Below are 25,545 nucleotides of genomic sequence, written 5' to 3'. Positions count from 1 at the left end.
CTAATAAAGTATTCCATGTCAAAAACCAGGGAAGTTAAATTCCTTTGCTCCTAAAGGACAGAATAATGGCAATAAATGCCAGCCCAGGGTGATACCCTATGCAGAGGAGGCCCCTAGTGGTGAAGCTGCTGCTCAAACTTGGCTTTATCCATTTTCTAAGACTGCTTCATCATGAGGGCAAAATCAATAGGTAATAAAGCCTACCTAAGCTTTGCTTCTTTAATAACCTCTATTAGCCTTAAAATATAGTAGGGCTATCACTTAGAATCCCAAGGCCCTTTCATCAGGAATCTATATATATGTTAAAAACAAAGGATGTGACCTGAAGACTAACTTCGTTACATTCAGTATTTCACATCAACAAATATTTATTAAGTCCTTACACCCTGCTAGGCACTGAGCTGGGCGCGAAGACAGGGTAAATAGGAGAGATGTGTGCCCTCACAGAGCTTTCTGTTATTTCTCTTCAGTGTAATCGTGTTACATTAAGGACAGAGCTAGAACAATATGAAGACTGGGAAGCACAATGCACCATCTATGACCTTACGATGGGTTCTTACCAACAGGAAAAACCTGAAGTACTGCCCACCCCCACCCTCGAAGTGTTCTTCTCATTTTCAAACACCCATAGAGGGCAGCATTTGAGGTTGTTCAACGAAACGAGGTTGGATGAATGAATGGAAAGTAAGATTGCACAGAAAGGTTTTTAAATGTAAAAATTTAAAAAAAAACAAAAACGTTGAAACATACCAGAGTTGAGGAAAAGAAAGGAAGACAAAGGCAAGAGACAACATTTACAAAGTACTAATTGTGCTCCAGGCACAGGGATAAGGTCCTAAATGTTATTTCACTCTACCTAACACCTCCATAAGGTGAGGAATGTTGCTGGCGTTTTACAAAATAGGAAAGCATGGCTGGGAGAGGATAAGTGACTTGCCCAAGGTTATACAGTTAATCAATGGGAGAGGCTGTTTGCAGCCCAGGTACCTGGGATAGCATAGCAAATAAATGTCCACTTCACTGTAAATTGGTGAATCCCAAAGTTTGAGATTTTGCTTTGAGCCCCATTAATACAGTTTGCAAGCAGACATATGATTTGGAACACAAAGATGGACAGAGTTAAAGCATTTCAATAATGTATAATTTAGAGAACGTATAGTATGGCAATTTGATGCAGAAGAATTATTAAATATTTATTGGGTACGGCCCATCTCTTGCTTTCCAGGAACTGACATTCTCTGGGAACACAACACAGGATCCCATATCGCCTTATGCGCTATTACACGTGTTCGAGTCGCTTTTTATGACTAAGGCTTTATTTTTTTTTTCCTTTATGCTTCAATTTCCAACTTTGAAAGACTTTCCTCCTTCCCGTTAGCAACGTGACAGCACTTCACAGGGCTTATTAATACTCACTGTGCAAGTAACACTACAATAATTATGCCTTTCTGGTATGGACAACGTTAACAAAATCCAAGAAATCCGGTGGGATTACATTTAAAATTCTAGTAAAAAGATGTGAAAGAGGAGTTCATTATCTTTATTATCTAGACCTCTCTAACGACATTTAAGTGAAAAACTGGTCCGAGGCTTTGAAATCAGAATAAGAGTGGAGTTTGTGAAATAGGCACTCCAGTGTTTATTAGCGTTTGCCAAGCCTCACCGTTTCAGCATGTACAGCGCTGTGAAAATCTCTTCCTCTCCCATCGCTCTTTCTTTGCTCATCGATGAAAAGATAACTTCGAAATCATTGACGGTGGCGCAGGTGCAGGAAGTGTCGCGGAAACAACAACTTTGCCTTCTCTTTGTACAGCTTTCCTCCCTCCTCCCGGACCTTTAAAGCTCTCGCCCCCCTCCCCCCCCCCAAGACCACGTCCTCGAAAAGCTTCTCTCCCCCGACCGCACGAGAAACACTGGCCGCGGCATCCTGCGGACCGCGGTGGCCCTCGGACACGTGCCCCGCTGCCCCGCTCCGAGGCCGGGGAGCACGCTGCCCACCGGCGGCCCTCGGCACGCCCCCTCCGCCCTCTCCATCGCCGCAAAAATAATACACCGATACCAGCAAAGTAGTCACGCGGGCACGTGTGAGGCTACTTTTTTCGTAGGTGCCCGAGAAAGCAATTCAACAGCTAAAGGCCACGAGCGAGGGTGGCGAAGCCAAAGTGACCGCCGGCGCGCGGCGGCCGCGGACCCTCCCTGGCCGCCAGCTCCGCGTCCCGGCGCGTCCACCTGAAGGCGCCGCGCCCTCCGCGGGGCCGAGCCGCCCCGGCCCCAGCCCCCCGCCCCCCGCCGCGCCCCCTCCCCCGCCGGCGGCCGCGGGCTGCGGGAGGCCGGGCGCGGCACCGTCTCCCCCCGCCCTGCGGCACGAGCCACCCCGGGGTCGCGCGGGCTGGGCAGCGCGAGGAAGCCGCGCCGGGCTGCGCGGACCGGCGAGCCGCACCGACGCCCCCGCGCGGCGCACCACGCCCGGCGGCCGCGGGCGGGGAACCCGACTCACCCCGAGGCGCCCTCCGGGCTGCCCTGCCAGCCCCTGCTGCTCCCGCCGCCGCCGAACTTTCCCTCCTGCGCGGCCGCCGCGGGCTCGGCTCCACCTCCCGCTCCGGCAGCCGCGGAGCCTCCAGGGACCCGGGGGGCGGGGAGGGGCGGCGGCGGCGGGCGGGCTGAACCGCGGCCAAGCCCCAGCGCCCCACGCCGGGTGGGAGCCGGCGGGCGGCGAGCCCGCGCTGCGGCGGCGGGGCGGGGGTCGCGCTTGGCTGCGCCCACCCGCTTCCCCAGCCGTCCCTCTGCAGTGCATCCCTCTGTCCCGTCGGAGCGGGGCGCCCTGGCCGAAGCCTGCCCCGTCTCTGCAGGGGACACGCCCGGAGTCCTGGGGTCCCCTGCGGTGACTGGCGCCGAGATCTGAAGAAATGGGGAGGAGAAGGGGCTGGGACACTGCGGCACGGCCGGTACCCCGGGAGAGGGGTGGTGGCTGTGATCCTCTCTCTGGACAGAGCTCCCCAGGCCCGCTCCCTCCCACCCGCTCTGTTTCCCTTGCCCCCCAGTGGGCTGCCTTCCCTCCATGGGCCGACTTACTTACAAAAACTTTGTAAATTGGATTTCGGAGAGTTAATCCGTTGAGGCCCTGGTCACTTGTAACATCTTCATTAGAGAACCTTTATTTATAATGAAGGTCAGAAACCCGTTGGCTCTGAGACCCCGTTCCTGTGGAGAAGTGATGTCTAGGATCCCTGATGGCCACTGAGAGGCCTAGGAGGGGAGGGTGGAGAAGGATGGAAGTCGGCGAGTGGGCTATTGAGTGATAAAAGCCCCTCGCGCGCGCGCGCGCACACACACGCACGCACACACGCACACACACTCCGGGGCCACAGGTGCCTTCTATTTGTAAGTGCTCCAGCACTTCTCTGAGGGAGAGGGACTTTGGGGATATCACGTTCCCCAACTCTCGGTACAATGAAGGAGACTCAGGTCAGCTGAAAGAGGTCACCTCTCCACTTACAGGTGCAACTTGTGGAGCCCCCGCGGCTGAGGTAGAAGAACCAGCAGAGCTAGAAGCCAGTCCTGTGATTCCGAGTGCAGTGCTCGTTCTACTGTCTGACCAGCAGAATGCTCAAGGGCCCCATGTGGAGATTTCCAGGCACCAGACTTTCTATGGGCACAGGGGAGGAGTCCTGGAGGCAGCAGGCGGTCTGTCCTCAAGCAGCCAGCAAGCACTTATGTACCTGCAGGGAGCATCCTTGAAACACGCCTTGCTCCCTACTAGGACTCCCTAACACACGCAGGTTCATCCTTCTTCCAACCTAGGCTCCCCTGGGACTTCAGGCTCTGTACCCATCTGACACCCCTGAGTGAGTTAATCATCCTTGTAACATAAGGCCCCCACAGCAACTCAACTGGGATTTCAGAAAGAAGGAAGAAGCAGGTGTTCATGAAATGAATGAAAAACACAATGTCTGTTGTATTGCTGCCCCTAAAATGTTTCAAGGTTATGAGGTCATAAGTTGTTAACTTGGCATCCATAGATATGTAGTTATGAGTCATTGGCCCGACATCCTCCTATACTATCTCACAGCAGCCTGGTGAGACAAATCATGTGACAATCCCCTTGCGCAGATGGGAGGGGCCACATGGAGGTTGCAGTTGGTGTAAAGGTGAGTTGTGTAAAGGTTAGAGCCTGCACAATCAAGCATTCTGGGTAATCAAGTAACCCCTTCAGAGCCTTTCCAACTGTCAAGGAAATATTCCTATATGTATTGATAGTTGGGTTGTTAAAGCATTGATTTTCTTTCCTCCTTTTCTTCCATCTCTCTGTTCAGCATGTCTCCAGAATTTCTATATAATAGGGTGAAGCGGAGGAATCTGGTTTGGAAGATGGGCCAAGGACTTGAGTGAGGGCTGCTATGCTGGCACGCTTGTAGACTCAGATTCTAGGTTCACATGGACTAGCTTGGGGAAGGTGGAAGAGAAAACCCCATGGCTGCCACTGTCTCTATTCTTGTCATCTAGAAGAAAAAGGGAGATCACTTCAGGATTAATTACATTTCCTTTAGGGCCCGTAACATACTTGTAAAGGTACCTGAAGAAGTTTTCCCCATACATGGGCACAACAGTGTACATATCAATGTTTATTTGATCCATATATTGAAATTCATAAAGCCAATACTAGCTAAGGGTTTGGTGCTTATAGGTACATCATGACAATAATCAGTACATGAAAAATAAGGTAGTTGAAAAAGTGATAAAAAGTGGGGCACCTGGGTTACTCAGTTGGTTAAGCATTGGAATCTTGGTTTCAGTTCAGGTCATGATCTCACAGTAGTGAGGTCAAGCCTCCTCGCTGATCTAGGAGCGTGCTTGGGATTCTCTTTCCCTCTCTCTCTCTGCCCCTCTTTCCAGCTCACAATCTCTTTCTCTCAAAATAAATAAATAAACATTAAAAAGAAAGAAAAAGTAGTAAAACGACAAAAAACCAAGAGCATATGTGAGAAAAGATACATTTTCATAGAGGTACTAGAAAAGTAAATATTATTTCAATTAGGGACGCCTGGGTGGCTCAGTCAGTTAAGTGTCCAACTTCGGCTCATGTCATGATCTCTCAGTCTGTGAGTTCAAGCCCCACATCGGGCTCTGTGCTGACAGCTCAAAGCCTGGAGCCTGCTTTGGATTCTGTGTCTCCCTCTCTCTCTGTCCCTCCCCTACTCGTGCTCTGCCTCTGTCTCAAAATTAAAGGTTAAAAAATTAAAAATATATACATTATTTCAATTATTTATTTAGTAGCTATTATTTGGATTCTCCTTCTCGGGGCCACTATTATGAAGCAGTGTCATCACTCTTAGTCTTCATCTTTAGCTGAAGCAGCGCTGTATGAGGGAAAAGGCCAACCAGTTTGCCTCTGCAACTCCGTAAAGATTCCTAGCAGAGTTGACAGTGAAACCTGTAGAAAGATGGATTCCTTTAGACTTCAAATACCAAAGGACCAGAATAAGCAGGTTGAACACCAAGCCCACATGTTAAAAGCCAATTTTTAAGACTTAATTAAAAAAAAAAAAAAAAAAAAGGTTTCTACATGGATTTTAGGTTTTAGCTGCGGTGTTCTTATGGAAACATTTTTCATAAACATAACGATTTAGGAATCAGAATACACTATGTGAATTTCCAAGCATGTTATAAAGGTGCTTCCACCTTCATATTGTCCTAATAATGTGGTAACAGTACAGAAATATATAGAAAGTTCTGGAAATTAGTAAGATGCTGGAATTGATTTTATCCACTTGAGGGAAAAACCAGTCCATATAAAAATATACATAAGGTGGGGCGCCAGGGTGGCTTAGTCGGTTAAGCGTCCAACTTTCGCTTAGGTCATGATCTCGCGGTTCATGGGTTCGAGCCCCGCGTCGGGCTCTGTGCTGACTGCCAGCCCAGAGCCTGGAGCCTGTTTGAGTCTGTGACTCCCTCTCTCTCTGACCCTCCCCTGCTCATGCTGTCTCTCTCTCTCTCCTAGAAATAAATTAAAAATATATATATATATATATATACATAAGGTGCCAAACCATTACATTTATAAAATGCAAAATATATACACAATAATATGTCACTTGTTTAATAATTTATTTTAAATATATCCTGCATAGACATTAACTTTTTTTTTTTTCCTAAATTTATTTCTCAGAGAAAGAGAGACAGCGTGAGGAGGGGAGGGTCAGAGAGAGAGGGAGATACAGAATCTGAAGCAGGCTCCAGGCTCTGAGCGGCTGTCAGCACAGAGCCCAACGCGGGGCTCGAACCCATGAACTGTGAGATCATGACCTGAGCCGAAGTCGGATGCTTAACCGACTGAGTCACCCAGGCACCCCTAGACATTAACTTTTAAGTGCAAACATATTTCACAGTTCAGAGCCATCTCAGCGTCACCAGGATCCTTGAGAACCTTGACCCAGAGCCATCCTGGAGCTGAAAGAGCAGTTGTAAAGATTATGCATTAAAACTCACGTACTTTACTTGCTAAAAGACGCTCTCAGGCAGTCACTCAAGCCATGTTGACTCTTACTTTAAATAGCTCTAATAATCAGGGTTATCTGATTTCTTAGATCACAGCAAATGTGCTATGTAGCCAGAGGTAGCTCATTAGATGGGAGAAGTGGGTTGTACTCCAGGGTAAAGATTGGCCAGATGGCACTACTGGGAGTGGTGAGTCATTGAGATGGGATCTAATTATATTCTAGAGCCTACTTCAGAAATCTTGAAAATATGCAATATATTTCCAAATACGTTTTCATTTAAAATGAGTAAAATAAATAATGTGTGACCCAAAAAGGCAAATTTTGTTTTTCTAAGGTGAAAAACTCCCACGTGTTGAAGACCTCATTCCATAAACACTGTTCCTCAAACACAGTGGGGATCAGTTAAAAACCTGTTGACTGAATAAGAGATGGTTTTCACTTCTTCTGTGTATTTCACATCTTTACTTATACACATCGAAATCAATACGTTGGCTCACAGTATTTTCAGTCTTACACTCTCCATTATCCATGCCGTTTCTCTGGGGGTCAGTGCAAAAGCAGATCTAGAAGACCTGCTCTCCTCGTGGCGCCCCTACCAAGTGTCTTCTCCAAACGGCAGGTGACCAGGGAAAAGCTGTGGACGGCAGAGCAGGGCTCATGTGAGAGCCGTCTAATACACCAGGTGCTTCACGGGTGCACTTTTCCACTCCACTTCTGTGCGTTCACCTTTGCCGCTCCCCGTCTCTAGAAGAAGACAAAAGGGTTACAGAGGGAACTGCAGAAACACACAAGCAGGGAAGCACCAGAGACTCAGCCACATCTGGTCTACATCCACCTGACGTAAAATCCAGATATCTAACAAGATCAGCTCAAAACAGTGTCCTTTATTTCTACAGCAGTCTCACTAGTTGACCCATGTGCAGATCAAGCTCACGCAGGCCTTTCTTTTTGAAAACCAGGAACACTGCATCATGTCCCTCGGATGACTGAGACCATTATTAGCATCTTACAAAACAAAAACAAGATCCTTTATGCGGTGCATGGCTCAATTAATAGAGCATGTCACTCTTAATCTCATGGTGTGAGTTTGAGCCCCACATTATACGTAGATTATTTTTAAAAAATTAAATCCTGTGGTACTGGGTGGCTCAGTCAGTTAAGCATCAGACTCTTGATTTTAGCACAGGTCGTGATCCCAGGAATGTGGCTCTATGCTGAGTGTAGAGCCTCCTTAAGATTCTCTCTCTCTCTTCCTCTGCCTCTTCTCTGCTCACCCTCTCCCTCTAAAATAAAAACAAACAAATAAATAAAATATTTTTTAAAATAGATCATTTAAGTCAATATCTGCAAAGTCCTGTCCCACATGCAGGCCTCACTCTGTGCCCTTTCACTGCTAAAAATACGCATTGTGACAAGATTTCCATTAATAAGAGAATACATTTTGGGGCGCCTGGGTAGCTCAGTCAGCTGAACGTCCAACTTCAGTTCAGGTCATGAACTCATAGTTTGTGAGTTCGAGTCCCACATCAGGTTCTATGCTGACGGCTCAGAGCCTGGAGCTGCTTCAGATTCTATGTCTCCCTCTCTCTCTTCTCCTCCCCCACTCGTGTTCTCTCTCTCTCTCTCTCTCAAAATTTAATAAACATTAAAAAAATTAAAAAATAAGAGAATATGTTTCAACAGTACAACTATTGTAGAAGTCTCTTTTGCCCACACTAGAAATTGGATGTATAAGATGTATTCGTGGATATGAGAAGAGCAAAGCTATTGTATAAAATGTTAACACTGAACAGGAAGATGGCCCAGTGACAGGAAGGGCAAGGATAGTTAAATCAATGGGTCCAAACATAAGAAATGCCTAAAGGAGAAGCAGCAAGTAGGATACCCATCAAAAAGTAAAAAGACATAGAAGGGCAAAGATTATGATATAGAAAACAAGTTTTACCAACTTCAGAAAGAAGGATATCTCCTTCTATTTCTTCACATGTGTCTGAAACCTATGCACACAAAGGATTCATTTTGTATGACCACAGACATGTGCATCTGAGGGAAAGCTTTGCCTTCAACCTGATGATGCCAGTATCACTTCCCTTGCTGTATGAGACATATGTGGCTCTATTGTAGACACAACCAGAAAATGGCTTAGTCAAACCGTTATTCACCCAATAACAGTGAGCTAGGCAGTTAGGGTGTGCCAGGCACCATAGAAACTGCAAAAATTTAAGGATCAAAGCATGATCCTTAACCTCAAGGAACCCAAAATCGAGCAGGAAAGACCAAACACAGTATTACAGAAATTCAAGGAGAGAAAAAGAAAAGAGAGATCCCTGAGGTGTCCTTGGATGACTTCATGTTAGAAGTAGCTTTCCAGATACATCTTGAAAGATGAGTAGTATTCTGATGGGCAGAGAAAATAGGAAAACACCCAAGAAGTAATGCCTGAGCAGTGAAGCAGAGAGGAGAAAGTGATGCACATGTCCTGAAAATGGTGGTCTGCAATGGCCACAACAAAGGGGACATTTGGGGAGAAAGGTCAAAGTCTAAAAGCAGCCTGAGTCTAGATTATGGGAGACTTTAAATGCCCAATAAGGAATTTATCATATGAATTTTAGTGAAATGGTAATGTGTGCATGTGAGCAGACACAGTTACCCACTCAACAGCCCTTCCTGCTTGTTGGAAGAACTCTAATTATTCAGAGACCACCTCTGAGAAGTCCACCGTGAGGCCCCAAAGGGAGGTCAACATGCCCCCAGCTCTGGGTGAGGGTGTGGGGATGAATTATGCTTGGTTTAAGCCAACAGGAAAATCAGTGTGAAAAAATGGCATCTATGGGAGACCCCAGAGGAGAGGCCTGGTTATCAATCAAAAATAGAGATCTAGAACTCAGGCTAGGCTAAGACCAGAGATAACAGAGGAAATGGGGAGTCTTCTACCTTCAAAATATAATCATCTAAATGAGAATGAAAAGATCAACTACTGAAAGTACATAAAATGAAAGAAGGTGCTGAGAACACAATGCAGGGAAACAGTAGAATTAACAGGCCGAGAGAAGGGATTCTGTAAAGGAAACTGGGAAGGGTCTCCTGACAAGGACCAGAGAATCATGAGGTGCCCTAGGAGCTAGAGAGCTTCAAGAGGTAGGTGATAGTTACGAGCATAAAGTTCTATAGCATCTACCAGGTTTGTTAAGTTACTTTAGGGACTCCTGGGTGGCTCAGTCAGTTAGGCATCCTACTCTATTTCAGTTCAGATAATGATCTCACAATTCTTGGGATTGAGGCCCACATCGGGTTCTGCAGTGACAATGTAGAACCTGCTTGGGATTCTCTCTCTCTCTCTCCCCTCCCCTGGTACTCTCTCTCTCTCTCAAAATAAACAAATATTTTTTTAAAAAGAAGTTACTTTAGCTGTAGATGAGCCATTATCATCATTTCAAAAACCCAACAAAAAAGGCATATTGGGGTGCCTGGGTGGCTCAGTCAGTTAAACCTCTGACTTTGGCTCAAGTTATGATCTCACAGAGTATAAGTTTGAGCCCAACATGGAGTTCTGTGCTGACAGCTCAGAGCCTGGAGCCTGCTTCGCATTTTGTGTCTCTGTCTCTCTCTGCCCCTCCCCTGCTCGCATTCTCTCTCTCTCTCTCTCTCTCTCTCTCTCAAAAATAAATAAATGTTAACCAAAAATTTTAAAAGAAAGAAAAATTAAAAGCATATTTAGAGGCACCTGTGTGGGTCAGTTGGTTAAGTGTCCAACTTTAGCTCAGGTCATGATCTCGTAGTCCATGAGTTCAAGCCTCGCATGGGGCTCTTTGCTGTTGGCACAGAGCCCACTTCAGATCCTCTGTCTCCCTCCCTCTCTGGCCCTCCCCTGCACTTTCTCTTTTTCTCTCTCAAAAATAAATAAACATTGAAAAATATCTAAAATAAAAATAAGGAAAAGGTATATTTGTCCACAATGGGACAGCATCAGCTAGCCAAATATTGTTTCCCTATTTTTTACTAGAATCATATAAATCTGTGCAGTTACACCGACACTTTACAATGGACCCAAGTTGTTTTACTGTTGGTGATCTTATAAGACTTTCTGGGATGTGAATGGTGACCCTGTCACTGTACACAGAGTATCCAGCGTATCATCAATCTCGGCCTAGGAAGCAATAGCCAGAAATCAAGAACAGTGCCTAAGTGCCTACATGTTCACTTAGCCTGATTGTTTTTTACCATTACAACCATACTACTCATTCAATCAATAAGGCAAATTTATCATATCGCTTTAATAATGATGACTCTTTGGTTCAAACGGGGATGGATCAGAGATGAAATAAAATAAATGATGTGACTACAAATGGAAAAAGTCATTTTTGCTACAGGCTCTCAAGACTTAATCTGCAGACCTAGCTGTGTTCAACCCTGAGTTGTGTCCTAAACAAATATGCCCTCTCCATATTCAGAAACCACAGCCCAACATAGAGTAGGGATGCCATTGGCCTTGCGACCCTCAGGCTGTGTCCGCTGTGAGCATCTGCCTGCCATCAGCTGCACCCTCTCCCCTTAGCATCTTCCTTTTACAAGCAGTTTTAGGATTGGGCTTGGTTTTAGGGAGGTTCAAGTCCTCCAAGAACAACCTCTGCTCGGAAGCCTGTCTATCTGACCTGGGCCCTGATCGCTTCTTGGTTTGGTTTTTTATGGGTTTCTTTTTTCAGTTTCACTTCCCTCCACCTGCACTTCCTAACTGAATCCTGTTCCAACCCTAACAACTGGAGCAAAATCAGCTTAGATCTCTGCATCTGAAAAAGAGTACCATCTCTTTACCCAAATTCCTGTTGTCCATTCCCACACCCCCTTAGAGGTATAGTCACATCACCCAGACCAAAGTCTGCTGGATGCCTTTGGGCACCGCGAATGGGACAGTTAGTCAACTCTCAGAAGAACTAATTCTTCTATCTGGTTAGTCCAAATAACAACAACAACAACAACAATATTACTACTGTTAAGATTCTGCTTTTTATCATATTCCAGACACTGCTCTAAGCCATAAATACTATTATAATGCCCACACCCTATGAAGAACCCAAAGCTTAAAAGTTTATATAGTTTTCCCAAAGTCATATGACTAGTAAGCCAGGGGCCAGGATTCATATCCAGACAAGCTTCCTCTCCATGGGGAAGAGGGAACACCCCTGGGTTCCTGTGTGTTAGCCAGAGATAAAGAACTCTAGATAACTAACAAATTCTTTCAAAACATCATAGACGGGGCAAAAATAATAAAATTGATTCTTTGTGGTAGTAAAGTTGAGAACCATTTATCTCTCCAATACTCTCCTCTGAGAACAAGGTAAATGCAGAATCAGAATCTAGCCCACCTGATTCTGAGTCCAATGCTCCTCTGCTGTGCTCCACGTGTTCTTTTAATGTTCTAAATATAACTGATTAAGTTATCAGGAAGTGTGGTAAAGTATTGCAATGGAAAGTTAAACAAGATTTGAATTCATGGACCTGTTTCTTCAGTCATTTGCTTTATTCTTTAGTCACATGATATCATATTTTGTACTCTGAGGTGATAATCAAGGTCATTTATGTACTCTCAATTTAGTAAGCCAACAACTAGAGTCAGACTAAAAGTGTTTACCTAACAAAATAAAGATTTTTGTTTCTTTCCCTTCTCACAGAACAGATACTTCTCATTCCTAATTTTTTTGTACTAGCATCTTGGAAGATTACCAGCCCCAAAGTCTATAAACAGTGCTTCCCTCCAGATAGAGCTTTTATCTGGATTGGGAAGAGAGAGATAAATTGCTCCCTCACTGGTAAAGAGCTTTTTGAAGATGTTTACTGTGTATAACTTCTGCTATACACTGGAGAATAATACCCAGGAAAGACGGGGAAATATTGCTTATTGTTGCATGTACAGTTCTATTTTCTTTCAGGCTAATACAGTGATTACAGATAAAATAAGAAAGCAAATAATTTGACAAAACTACATTGCAGTTGAATTTAATCAAAAAGAATTGGGCATTCATCCATCGACCCTTGGTTGATTCAGACCTGTGGCCTCATTCTCTAGAGAAGGAAGAGGCTGCTGGAGCCAACTTCCTGGGAAATTTCTCTAAAGCTTGACCCAGCATCATCACTGGCAAGGCTCTTCTCCTTCCAAGCCTGCCACCAAGCAACCCACTCTGAGAAAAATTGGGAAATAACACCATGCTTTGAAGGACTGAGAAGCTGCCACACTTACATGAGAAAGTGTTTCCTAGTTAGGGTTCCCTGTGGTCATCTCCTTGAAGAAGCCTGATGCAATTCTGAATTTCTAGTTATGCTAAACTGGGTATTAATTGTGGCTATGCCATTTTAGATGTGGGAGTTTGTAAAGCCGATTTGTATAACAATAGCATACCAGCCTTAGTTTTTGGATTGTCTTTCTCCAAAGGGACCACTCAGAGACAGATGAATCAAGAGGCCAGCCAGGCAGCTTTTTAAAGGAACAGTCCATTACAGGAAACAAACCTATCACCAGAATAAATCAGAGCGATGGCCCCAGTTAGCCTGAGTAAAATGTAATTGGTCTGACTAGTCTTGAAACGGACAACATTCTGGAATGGGAAAATAAACACCATGGGCACATGCGTGTATGTGCAGGGCACGTGTGTGCACACATACACACTTATCTCTATTGAGTATTTTGTTAATGCATATGTACTAAATAGTAACTAGCTGCCTTCAACTGATTTTCTGAAATCAAATAAAATATGACATAATGTTTACTAAGGTGAATGGGTTGTTTATTACCTGAAATTTTAAACCCTTTCATATACCTCCTAAGATGGTCTCCGGTTCAGAAAATCACAAAAGGAAATAGAAGTGCAAACAAGAACAATAGAAAAATGGAAAATAAATTCAAAGTTATCGCCAACCAGCAATATCAATTAAATGACTCTTACTCTATATAAAGTTCATTACTATAAACTAGTTTACTCCCACTCCGACTAACTAAAGGCTAAGTAATTATTAAAAGACTATAATCTTAGTTCTGTTGCATTACTGGCTTCCTTCGAGTGTCCACAAAAAAATCTTGACCCAATGTTAGAACTACTCATACTTTTTCACCATCAAACAAAAAGGGAAAAAAGGCCTCTGTCGCTTTGGAAAACAGTTTGACAGTTTCTTTAAAAGTTATACACATATCACCCATAGGATCCAAACATTTCACTCCTAGGTATTTACCCAAAAGAAAGGGAAATGCACATCCAAACAAAGATTAGTACACAAATATTCATAGCATTATTTGTAATAGGCAAATGCTAGAAACAACCCAAATGTCCACCAACAGCTTAATGAATAAAGAAATTGCAGTTTTTCCCTACTCCCAGGTTATATAGAAATTAATTCATTCATATTTCTTCTAAAATAAAGGAAATTGTGGTATATCCATACAACGAAATACTACTCAGAATAAAGAGGAATGAACTATTCGCTGAACAATGTGGATAAATCTCAAAACAAGTATGTCGTGTGAAAGAAGCGAGACCAAAAAGAGAACATTGTATGCTTTCATTTAGACAAAATTCTAGAAAATGCAAACTGTTCTGTAGTGACAGAAAGAAGACTGGCGATTGTTTGCACATGGGGTGGGCGGAAAGGAGTAGAGGGAAGAATTGTAAAAGAACATGAGAAAAGTATGGGGTGGGTGATAGATATGCTTACAGTCTTGATTGTAGTAATGGTTTTGTCAGAACTTGGTAATGTCAAAACTTAGCAAATCTTACACTCCACATATGTGTTGTTTATTGTATATTAATTATACTTCCATAAAACATTTTTAAAATTAATTTAACAACTTGTTAAATAGGCATCTGTATTTGAAAGAACACATTCTGTATCTTGCTTTTAGTTAAGAATCAGGGAGAACTTCCCTCTCTCTCTGACCCTCCCCTGCTCATGCTGCCTGTCTCTGTCTCTCTCAGAAATAAATGAAACATTAAAAATTTTTAAAAATTTAAAAAAAGAAATCAGGGAGAACTTTTGGAGACTAATTAAATGAGCCTGATCTTTTTGTTCAATGGCTAAAACACTGGTTCTCCAAATTTGGTAGACATAGGAATACCTGAAATGTTCCTTTATAAGCAGATTCTTGTGTTGCACCCAGAGGTTTGCTGGAAAATGTTTAACAACTAGTCTTCCAAAAAGCCAGAAAGCAAAGCAATATAGCCATTTTATACGTGCATCAATAGTATATTCTGCTAATAAAATAGATGTGTAGGACACAATTTACAGATAATAATACATGCAACGTTTTAAAATTTTGTTTTTGTAAATTTCATAACTCTAATTTATTCATAGGGAATGCTTGGTTAATTTTTGCAAACTCTAGCTATAGCTGGCCAATGGTTGTACTTGACAAACAAGCGACATGAATGTTGGTTAGTATTTTCATTTACATGAATAAAGAAAACTGAAATGGAATAACATTTACTAATAACGTGAGAGATTTCTTTGCTGAATTTTATAACAGTTTTTGTATAACTTTGTACTATTTACAACGTAATGGCCATAGACATGACATGCTTAAACTTAACCTGCATTAACACTGTCTCCATCACTTTCTGAAGTCTAGACAATAAACAAAACAGCTAACTCTGGTTGCTGAGTGAATTTTGCCAATTTCCATGGCAAAATTCCATAAATGTCCATTCCATAAATGTCCCACAAGGCCAACTTCAAGCTACCACTGAATGTGCAGTTGAGGAAAGACGCGTGTGGCACACCATTATACAACATTTCTACCATAAGGGACAAAGCTTCAAGAGTGTGATAATAGTAAAGCGTGGTAAAGTCTGTAGAAAGCAATGAGTTTTGAGTATATATTACCTTTCTTTTTAATATAAGTTACTTAACTGTAAGCTTATATAACTTAATTTTTAACGATTTTTAGTAATTGGCTTATAAAATTCCTTAAAATTTAACAGTTGGTTCTAAAGAGCCAGTATATGGGGCGCCTGGGTGGCTTAGTTGGTTAAGCGTCTGACTTTCGCTTAGGTCATGATCTCGCGGTTCGTGGGTTCGAGCCCCGCGTCGGGCTCTGTGCTGACTGCCAGCTCAGAGCCTGGAGCCTGTTTCAGTCTGTAACTCCCTCTCTCTCTGACCCTCCCCTGCTCACGCTGTCTCTCTCTCCTAGAAATAACAAATTAAAAAATTAAAAAATAAATAAATAAATAAAGAGCCAGTATAAATTGATTCCAGCAAGCCACTGGCTCCACCCCAGCCCTAAGGAGTTAGATCCTCTGAGACTAAGGTTAAGGAATTTGCTTTTGGAGGCTCCTGGGTGGCTCAGTTGGTTATGCGGCCAACTTCGGCTCAGGTCATGATCTCTCTGTTTGTGTGTTTGAGTCCCATTTTGGGCTTTATGCTGACAGCTCAGAGCCTGGGGCCTGCTTCAGATTCTGTGTTTCCTTCTCTCTCTGCCCTTCCCCTGCTCATACTCTGTCTCTCAAAAATAAATAAACATTAAAAAAAATTTTTTTTAAGAATTTGTTTTTTATTTTTTTAAGAGAGAGAGAGAATCTTATGCAGGCTCCACCCTCAGCACAGAGCCCCACAAGGGGCTCAATTCCAAGACCCTAGGATCACAACCTGAGCCAAAATCAAAAGTGGGACATTCAACCGACTGAGATACCCAGGCACCCCAGGAATTTGCATCTTCAGTATTTCCAAGTGATTCTGATGTAAAAGATTGGTAGAAAATGTAACTGCATTTTTTTTTTTTTTTTTTTTTTTGTAGCTGGTAAGTAGGTAATCTTCAGAGGCAACATGTTATGGGGAAAGAATAAGGGATTAAGTATTAGGAACACTAAAGTTCTCACTCCAGTTCTGCCATTAATTATATGGGCAAATCACTAACCTTCTAAATTTCCTAATCTAATAAGGATGGTGTGGGACTAAGAAAAGATGGTAGATGTGATTTAAAAGATTTACTTGCATACTGTAATATTTGTGGATTTCATAATCTGATATCTACAATTTGCATTGAAATACTTCAGGAAACAGGGGCGCCTGAGTGGCTCAGTCGGGTAAGCATCTGACTTCAGCTCAGGTTATGATCTCGCTGTCTGTAGGTTCAAATCCTGTGTCAGACTCTGTGCTGATAGCTCAGAGCCTGGAGCCTGCCTCAGATTCTCTCTCTCTCTCTGCCCCTCCCCCACCAATGCTGTCTCTCTCTTACAAAAATAAACATTAAAAAAGTTTTTTTAAAGAAATACTTCGGGAAACATAGAAAGAAAAACGTTGAGCTAGGAGGTAGGTAAAGTAAGATCAGCAAACTGTTTCGGTAATGAGAACATGAGGATTTATTATACTATTCTAACTCGGGAGTATGTTTGAAATTTTCCATAATAAAAATTTCCTGGAAAGTCACTAATAACTTTCCAAGATCGCCTTTATCTTTAAAAACATGTTTCGCATCATCCTTGGGGCTCTAAATTATTTAGTGGGACAGGGGTCAGAGATTAGCATCTACTGCATATTTGATGAGTAGGAACTTGAATCTACTTAGGAATTTCAGAGCAAATCAATGGCTGAGCTGGATCCCAATGGCAGTCATCTGGGCACCAAAGCCATATGGCTTTTTCAGTTACACCAAACACCTAAGGGTGCTGCTATGCCACAACAGCACCAGGTTGGAACACGGAGACGAGAAGAGGGTGAGATGGGGGCGCCTGGGTGGCTCAGTCGGTTAAGCGTCCGACTTCGGCTCAGGTCATGATCACATGGTTTGTGGGTTCAAGCCCCGCATCGGGCTCTGTGCTAACAGCCAGCTCAGAGCCTGGAGCCTGCTTCTGATTCTATGTCTCCCTCTCTCGCTGACCCTCCCCTGTTCACGCTGTTTCTCTCCTCTCTTTCTCTCTCAGAAATTTAAAAAAAAAAAAAAAAAAAAGAAGAAGAGGGTGAGATGGGTAAGCTGACTCAGATCTTCCAGGTCAAGCATCAATATTTTATTCAAAGTACACCCTGCCTCTAATTATGTGCAAAACAGGGAGCAAACATTACCACAGGCAATTAAAAAGCCAGTCACAGAGAATCCTCTAAGCAAGCTCTGGGCTGTTGAGAAACTGCTTGTATCACTCCCAATTCCACTGATTACTTCAGAAGGAAAATAGGAAGGAAAGGATGAAATGATGCAGGTCAACAGAGTATTTTCTTTCTTTCAACTGGGTCGGTGCCTGATCCAGAGTTTACTAAATAGTAAACATTCGATAAAGGTCTTTGGCAGAGTCTAGGTAACCTTAACCATTTTAAGCTATTTGTGCTAAATGATGGTATGCAACATTTAGAATTTTTATACTGTGGATTAACCTAGTAATTTTTGATTCACCTAATTAATAATAAATTATTATACCAATAATGTTTCAGAAATTTTTTAGTTTGGGAATTTGGGGTCCCTCTTGTATAAACTCCATAAAATAAAGTTAATTTTATAAGAATCAATTAAAAGACAAATCGATAAGAATAATTTTTTTTAATTTTTATTTATTTTTGAGAAAGAGAGCACACGTGCAAGCATGAGCTGGAGAGCGGCAGAAACACAGAATCCAAAGCAGGCTCCAGGCTCTGAGCTGTCAGCACAGAGCCTGTCACAGGGCTCGAACTCACAAACCGTGAGATCATGACCTGGGCTGATAACGTATGCCCAACTGACTGAGCCACCCAGGTGACCCCGTTTTTTTAAAGTTTTTAAAGAATAATTTTTAAAAGCAAGGCTCAATTATAAGCTGTCTGTGAGAAATCAGCTTTAAATACAAAGACAGGTTAAAAGTAAAAGGGTAGGAAAAGATATACTATGTTAACTCCAACTAAAAGAAAGTCAGGATGGTTATATTAATATCAGACACAGGAGGTTTCAAAATAAGGTATATTACCCTGAAACAGAGGGGCATTACATAATTATAAAGGGATTAGTTCACCAAGAAGATGTAACGATCCTAAATGTGTATGCACTTATTAATGGAAGTGCAAAGCACAAAAAGCAAAAACTGATAGAACTGAAGGATGAAATAGAAAAATCCACAGCCTTGAGCTCACCACAAGGTGTGAGAGCTAAAACTCACATTAAACTGAATGCTCTCAAGGGCAAGGAGACATGCCGTTGACACACATCAGAACATAAAACAAATGCTTTCTGAAGAAAGTGTCCTGGGTTTAGGCCCCCATAATTCCAATGCATTAAAATGAGCCAGATCTGAGCTCACAGTGCAAGATCACCAAACACATAAGAAAATAAGCCACCATGATCAAAAGTCCAAATACAACAAACAATAAACTTAGAACTCCAAGAACTGTAGTACTGCAATTATCAGATACAGAATACTAAACAGAGAGATAACAAATGATATTAAAGAAGGACAAAAATGAGCAAGGAGAAAGCAACAAAACATAGAATGAGGCTACACATTTTTAAAAGAACCAAGTAGATTGTAACAATGTAATCATTGGCACTGAAGGCTGAGTAGATGGGTAAAATGGTAGATTAGAAGTAGTTGAAAAGTGAACTGGCAAACTTGAGGACAGGTTAGAAGGGAGCACAAATTGCTGCAAAAAGAGATAAGAAAGTAAAGAATGTGTCATATGCCAGCAAATCAGAGGACTCTAGATGCTGGCGAGGATGTGGAGAAACGGGCACCTTCTTACACTGTTGGTGGGAATGTAAACTGGTGCAGACCCTCTGGAAAACAGTGTGGAGGTTCCTCAAAAAATTAACAATAGAACTCCCCGATGACCCAGCAATAGCACTCCTAGGAATTTACCCGAGGAATACAGGAGTGCTGATGCATAGGGGCACATGTACCCCAGTGTTCGTAGCAGCACTCTCAACAATAGCCAAACTATGGAAAGAGCCTAAGTGTCCATCAACGGACGAATGGATCAAGAAGATGTGGTTTATCTATACCATGGAATACTACATGGCAATGAGAAAGAATGAAATCCGGCCATGGGTAGCAACATGGATGGATCTTGAGGGTGTTATGCTGAGCGAAATAAGTCAGGCATGAAGAACAAATACCATATGTTTGCACGTATAGGAGATTAGGAGGAACTTAACAGAGGACCATGGGGGAGAAGAAGGGCAAAAATAGTTAGGGGGAGGGAGGGAGGCAAACCATGAGAGACTCTTGAATGCCGAGAACAAACTGAGGGCTGATGGGGATGGGGGATACGGAAAGGGGGGTGATGGGCATGGAGGAGGGCACTTGTGGGGATGAGCACTGGGTGTTATATGCAAACTAACTCAACAATAAACAACTAAAAAAGAAAAAGAAAAAAGAATGTGTCATCTGCCAAGTGGCATGAATGAAAATAAAACTGATTTTCGACACGCTTTGTGAAACAGAAAGAAATCAGAGAAGACTTTGAATGCTATAGTAACCATATTATTTATTGCCTAACTTGGGACATATTTTTAGAAGTCAAAGAGGGCATTCTTAATCATTATCTTAAAACAAAAGACGTAAGCTAGGCTGTGCTAGGCAAACCTGGAGGCAAGGTCACCCTATTAGAGCAGCCAGTGAGACAAGATCACTTCCACAGAATGATAATTAGATGGACAGCAGACTTCTCACCTGCGACAATGGAAACCAGGGGACTGCCAAGTAATATCTAAAAAATACTGAGAACCAACTATTGACCTCAAATTACGGACACACAAAAAATATGTTTTAAGAATAAAGTTGAGGGGTACCTAGGTGGCTCAGTTGGTTAAACATCCGACTTCAGCTCAGGTCATGATCTCATGGCTTGTGGGTTCGAGTCCCGTGTTGGGCTCTGTGCTGACAGCTCAGAGCCTCCAGCCTGCTTCAGATTCTGTGTCTCCCTCTCTTTCTACACCTCCCCTGCTCCCCCCCAAAAATAAATAAAACATTTTTAAAAATCTCTATTAGAAAGATTTTTTAAAAGAATAAAGTTGAAATAAAGACATTTTCAGATGAACAAAAACTGCGTTTATTTCCAGTGCATCTTAACTAAAAGAACTTCGAAAAGAACTTCAGTCAGAAAAGAAACATAAAAACAAAAACCTGCTGCAGAAGCAAAGTGTGAGATGTAAGAAGGAGTAAACAAAGAAACAAACAACAAAGAAATTGGTAAACACGTGTGTGTGTGTTTGTACAGATATTACCTGTATAAAATAATAATGTCTAATTTATGGGTTAAAAAAAGAAAATGAGATGCTGGACAAAAGTAGCACATAAATTGGGAAGAATTGTCACAAGTAAATGATCTAAAGCTCTTACATGACCATAGTAGAGAAAGATGCTGATTAACTTTAGGTAAATTTGTATGGTCAGATTCTAAACCACTAAATATAAAATTACCACTAAATAAAAGAAACAAAGTAAATAATTCCCAGACTAGTGGAGGAGGTAAAATGGAATGAGAAAATTTAATTAAGGACAAAAAAAAAAAAAAACCCCAAGAGCAACAATTAAGAAGTCTGACAGTAAGGACGCTTGGGTGGCTCAATTGCTTAAGCATCTGACTGTGGCTTAGGTCATGATCTCACAGTTCTTGATGTCAGCATAGAGCCTGCTTCAGATCCTCTAGATCCTCTGTCTCCCTCTCTCTCTGCCCCTCTCCTGCTTGATACCTCTCTCTCTCCCTCTCCAAATAAATAAGTTGAACTTTAAAAAGAGTCTGATGATAGCAAGTATTGGCAAGACATTGAGTTATGGGAATTTTTATACGTGCTTTGGAAAACTAATTGGCATTATTTCGGCAAAGTGCAGTGTGTATACTATACAACCTAGAAGTTCCACTCCAATGTGTACAGTAGGAAAAACTCACACACATATGCAGAGAAACAACAGTGTTTTTAGCAAGCAGCACACTCATACCATTAAAAACTAGGAACTAGGGTTAGGGCTGCCATACCTAAATACTTAAACATCAGAAATTTCTATTCCTACAGTTTGAGAGGCTAGATGTCAGAACTGAAGGTGTCCACAGATTAGGTTCCTTCTGAGGCGTCTTTCGTCCTGGCTTGCAGATGGCTGCCTTCTGGCTCTGTCCTCACATGGTCTTTCCTCTGTGCATGCACATCCCTGCACGTCCTCTCACAGGACACCAGTCAGATCGGATTAGAACCCATCCTACAGGTTTCATTTTAACTAATCATCTCTTTAAAGACCCCATCTCCAAATCCAATCACATTCTGAAGTACTGGGGGCTTAGGGTTTCAAAATATGAGTTTGAGGGAACACAGTTCGACCCATAACAAACCCAAATGCACATCAACAAGAGAATTGATCAATTCTGTAATAATTACCCAAAGAGATATTATACAGCAGTAACATAATAAATAACAACATGTGAAAAGGTGGATAATGTCGACTAGAAAAAGTGAGTCGCAAAAGACTACCTCCATTATGAAACCCTTTTTGTATTGGAAAGAAAAGCAATACTACAAAGTATGTAATTTAACTTTCTTTTTTTTAATGTCTTATTTATTTCTAGGAGAGAGAGAGAGAGACAGCGTGAGCATGGGAGGGTCAAAAAGAGAGGGAGATACAGACTGAAACAGGCTCCAGGCTCTGAGCTGGCAGTCAGCACAGAGCCCGACGCGGGGCTCGAACCCACGAACCGCGAGATCATGACCTGAGCGAAAGTCAGACGCTTAACCGACTAAGCCACCCAGGCGCCCCTATAATTTAACTTTTAAAAGGCAAAGGAATGATAAAGACAAAAGTCAATATACTGGTTACATCTTGAGGAGAAGTGGGGGGATGGAACTCAGAAGGAGCTCCGAGTATTGATAATCTTCTAAGTCATAAACTGGATGGTGGGCTTAAGAGTATTTGTTTAACATACTTTACAAATATGTATATATGCAATATATACACATATACATAATTACTTATACATAATTTTGTATAGATCAGTATTACTCAATAACATTAGATATTAAAAATACCTCTTACAATAACATATTTTCACATAGACCTATTTGGGAATGGATGCTAACCTATTTATACTATTTCATACTTTTCCCCAATTTCTTATTATATCCTTAGAATAATTTAGCAGAGGGTATAAAATTCTAATGTCTTTGTAGAGAATAGAATGTGTATCTAGTACATGATTATCCATATATTTACACTCTCTTCCCTTCTTTTGTGGTTCAAATACAGTACAGTTGAGAGGTGCCTAGGTGGCTCAGTTGTTTAAGCATCAGACTTCAGCTCAAGTAATGATCTTGTGTTTTGTGGGTTCAAGCCTCACATCAGGCTCTCCACTGATAGTGCAGAGCCTGCTTAGGATTACTTCTCCCTCTCTCTCTCTGTCCCTCCTCCACTCATCCTCTCTCTCTCTCTCTCAAAATAACTAAATAAACTTAAAAAAAAAAACAAAAAAACAAATACGGTACAGTTGTAATTTTACCCCATGATCATAGCAACAGCACGGTCAAAATATACCTACTTCTTTTACTCTCCTTGTCCTTGCAAATTAATTATTGTAATTGTATAATCATACCAACTGCTTTCTTTAGAGCTGTTTTTTTCAACCTCAGCACTGCTGACAATTTGGACCAAATAATTCCTTGTTTTGGGAAACTGTCCTGTGCCGATTTAAGATGTTTAGCAGTATCCCTGGCCTTTACCACTAGATGTCAGTAGCACACCCTGCCCTTCACCCCCAGTTCTGACAATCAAAATATGTATAGCAGTTGCCAAATGACCTTTGGGACAAAATCACCACTGTTTCAAAATGAATGTTCTAAAGCATTCTTAATGCAAATGAAACTAGAATACCTCACACTGGAATTACTTTTTTTCTATTTTATTCCACTTTCCTATCTCACCAAATAAATCCCTATTTTGTTCATTAAGGTAAGAACTTAGCCACCAAAACAGTATTGACCACACTGTGACACTGAAACACTAATGATCAATGAACTTGATTTTTTTTTAATATTTCATTTCACCAAAGAATTGTGCATGTAGGGTGAAGGCTATTGAACAACTGTGTTGTAGGTAACAAACTTCTTCAGTCTTCCACAGCTGTGGAAATCCATGCTCTTACTTAAACTCTCCCCATTATGCTATGGGACTGTAAAATACTACACAGAAATTTTTCTTTCTACTTTTTCATACAAACCGCCTTATATATTTAAGTATATTTATTAGAAGGGATTTATCAGAAATGAAATTATTGCTTCAAGGTTATGAAGTTTTAGAGCTCTTAATTGTGTTGCCAAATTGCTATACCAAGGGGTTGTAATATCTACCATCTCTGATTTGAAATAATACCACTTACTAGAAAACACTACTAAAACAATAAGACTTTTTTCTGTCCACCTTGAAGATATTGGCTTTCTCAGTTTTTTGAAATGTTTTCCATTTCCTAAAAACTCAATTCTAGAAATCCAATTTCTAAAAGGAAATTTCTGGGGCGCCTGGGTGGCCTAGTCGGTTAAGCGTCAGACTTTCGCTTAGGTCATGATCTCGTGGTTCGTGGGTTCAAGCCCCGCATCGGGCTCTGTGCTGACTGCCAGCTCAGAGCCTGGAGCCTGTTTCAGATTCTGTGTCTCCCTCTCTCTCTGACCCTCCCCTGTTCACACGGTCTCTCTCTCTCTCTCTCTGTCTCCTAGAAATAAATAAAACATTTAAAAAAAATAAAAAGAAATTTCTTCAACACAGTAAAGGCAATATACAAAAAAACAAAACAAAACAAAAACACACACACAGACAAAAAAAAAAAAAAACCCAGGGCTAACAGCACACTCAATAGTCAAAGTTTTTCTCTCAATCAGGAACAAGACAAGTATGCCCTCTTTTGCCACTTCTACTCAGCAGCAATTAGGCAAGAAAAAGAAATAAAGGCATCTGAAGTGAAAAGGGAAGAAGTAAAATAATCCGTTTTCAGATGATATGATTTTATATGTTAAAAACTGAAGATTCCACACCAAAAAACCTGTTAGAACTGATAAATGAATTCAACAAAGTTGCAGAATACAAAATCAACCCATGAAAATCTATTCAATTTCTGTACACAAGCAATGAACTTTCCAAAAAGGAAATTAAGAAAACAATTCCGTTTATAATAGGATCCAAAGAATGAACACTTACACATAAATTTAACTAAGGAGGCAAAACACTTCTACACTGAAACTATAAAACACTCCTGAAGGAAATTAAAGATATAAAAAAAAAAAAATAGAAAGACATCCTGCAGTCATGGAATGGAATAGTTTAATATTGTTAAGATGACACTACCATCCAAAGTGCTCTACAGATTCAGTATAATCCTTATCAAAATCCCAATGAGGGGGCCTGGCTAGCTCAGTTGGAGGAATGTGGGGCTCTTGATCTTGGGGTTGTGAGTTCAAGCCCCACATTGGGTGTAGAGATTAAATAAATAAATAAGTAAATAAATAAATAAATAAATAAAAACTTAAAAAAAATCCTAGTGACTGTTTTTGCAAAAATAGAAAAATCTAAGTTGAAATTCATATAGCATCTCAAATAGCCAAAACAATCTGTAAGACAAGAACAAAGTTGGATGTTATCATACTTCCTAATGTCAAAATTTACTATAAATCTTCAGTAGTCAAAACAGTGTGATACTGGCATAAGAACAGACATATAAACCAGTGGAATAGGACACAGAGCCACGAACTAAACCCTCACATATATGGTCACTTGATTTTTGACAAGCGTGTCAAGACCACTCAATGAGGAAAGGAGTCTTTTCAACAAATGGTGCTGGGAAAAATGGATATCCTCATCCATATATGAAAATTAACTCAAAAATTAAAAGGTAAAACTATAAAACTTTAAAAGAAAACACAAAGATGGGGCGCCTGGGTGGTTTAGTCGGTTAAGCGTCCGACTTTTGCTTAGGTCATGATCTCGCGGTTCGTGGGTTCGAGTCCCGCGTCGGGCTCTGTGCTGACTGCCAGCTCAGAGCCTGGAGCCTATTTCAGAGTCTGTATCTCCCTCTCTCTCTGACCCTCCCCTGTTCACACGGTCTCTCTCTCTCTCTCTCCTAGAAATAAATAAAAATATTA

General features: G+C 41.6%; 1 protein-coding gene across 2 annotated transcripts in view; it reads right to left on the bottom strand.

The window, feature by feature from the left end:
• The window catches only part of CSGALNACT1 (chondroitin sulfate N-acetylgalactosaminyltransferase 1), a 336,617-nt gene extending 333,521 nt beyond the window's left edge, over positions 1–3,096 (bottom strand). Inside the window, exon 1 of one of the 2 annotated variants that reach the window (XM_039235638.1) lies at positions 3,077–3,096. The gene's annotated coding sequence lies outside the window, so the exon portion shown is untranslated. Of the gene's footprint in view, positions 1–2,497; positions 2,602–3,076 lie in introns of those variants that run through there. The other variant, XM_039235636.1, reaches the window with a different exon arrangement.
• Positions 3,097–25,545: the final 22,449 nt, after the last annotated feature.

Source organism: Hyaena hyaena, unplaced genomic scaffold (assembly GCF_003009895.1).
Source record: "Hyaena hyaena isolate Hyena2069 unplaced genomic scaffold, ASM300989v1 scaffold_100, whole genome shotgun sequence".
Classification (NCBI taxonomy): domain Eukaryota; kingdom Metazoa; phylum Chordata; class Mammalia; order Carnivora; family Hyaenidae; genus Hyaena; species Hyaena hyaena.
This window is presented reverse-complemented; position numbering and strand designations above follow the sequence as displayed.